Source organism: Rhagoletis pomonella, unplaced genomic scaffold, assembly GCF_013731165.1.
Source record: "Rhagoletis pomonella isolate Grant_MI unplaced genomic scaffold, Rhpom_1.0 Rhpom_scaffold_00014, whole genome shotgun sequence".
Classification (NCBI taxonomy): domain Eukaryota; kingdom Metazoa; phylum Arthropoda; class Insecta; order Diptera; family Tephritidae; genus Rhagoletis; species Rhagoletis pomonella.
Genome location: NW_023458568.1, coordinates 19,312,756 through 19,314,052, shown reverse-complemented (window position 1 = coordinate 19,314,052; position 1,297 = coordinate 19,312,756).

Below are 1,297 nucleotides of genomic sequence, written 5' to 3'. Positions count from 1 at the left end.
CGCCCGAAAAGTGACAATGAAACTACCTTCTTTTTTGTATCATGCTACCTATATCTTCCTTCTCACTCATGTAATGTTTTCAGTTTTAAAAATTTCACTCTCCATTTTTGCGATACCGGCGCCTAAGAAGTTTCACTTCAAAAAAATTTAGTTACGCTTTAGTTCCAAAGCAGAAGATTTTCCGGTAAGTTAATTTATACCGTATAAGTTTTGCTACGTGTTAAGTTAGAAAAACTCTGAAAAGCTCCTAAAAACTAGAAAACTGTCGAATTTCGACAGTAATTGGCACTCTAGTATTGATTTATAAGGTTAAACCATCCAAATATAAGAATTAATATTGAAAAAACTGAATTTTTTCCGCTGAAATCCCACTGTGCGACGCAGGCTTTACAAAGCGCTTCTGCCAAGTCGGAACACGCAACCTTTACTTAGCGGTACATGGGACGAGAAGTAGTTTGGCTAAGTCCCTGAAGTAATCACTACAACATTCACCGACTGGCTTCGCACACACGCCATAATTTAGTGCTTATCTAGTGCCAATTTATGCCGCTAAAAACAATTAAGTGCTCTGCAAATTTTGGTAAAAACATGTGGTAGCCATCTCTTCAGCTGAAGTAAGCACTACACTATCAATATCTCTGGAACCAAAAAGCGCATATACTTCTACCTTACGGCATAATTTAGTGCTGAAAAAAGGGGCATCCCTACTCTGAGTCCTAGCGAAATGGCTAGTCCTATCTCACATACTTCATATTCAAAGGTTTCATTATCGATTTGGAAATCGATAGTGGTTCCGCATTTACATTCGCCTAAAAAAAACTATGTATATTTATAAAAGTACAATCAAATGTTCTAATTTTATTTATTGCGATGACATGAGATTAATCACACTGGATCACAAATTTTAGTTTGGTTTTTGTTCTCCAAACGCCACTATCCAATTCCTATGTAGAATTGCTCGGTGATTCCGAAAATCGAGTCAATTCTTTTTTCTATTGTTGCGTTTTGCTTTTAAACTTTTATTATTGTTGTTTCTGTTATAGATTGAATCATATTTTAAACGAAAATTATTACAAATAAATAAAAAACATAATTTGCAAACAATATCACTTTGAATTTTGTTGCTAATTAGTTGACGGCTTGCAAAATTTGCAATTTGTGGAGGGTGTTTCTAAATATTCGAATTAAAAATTTTGAAATTTTGATGCCAATTTTTTGAAGTTGATCTAGGCTTAAATTATTGTTCCTAAATATACCTAAGTATGTATACTAGAGTGGTTCATAAAAACACTCTTTT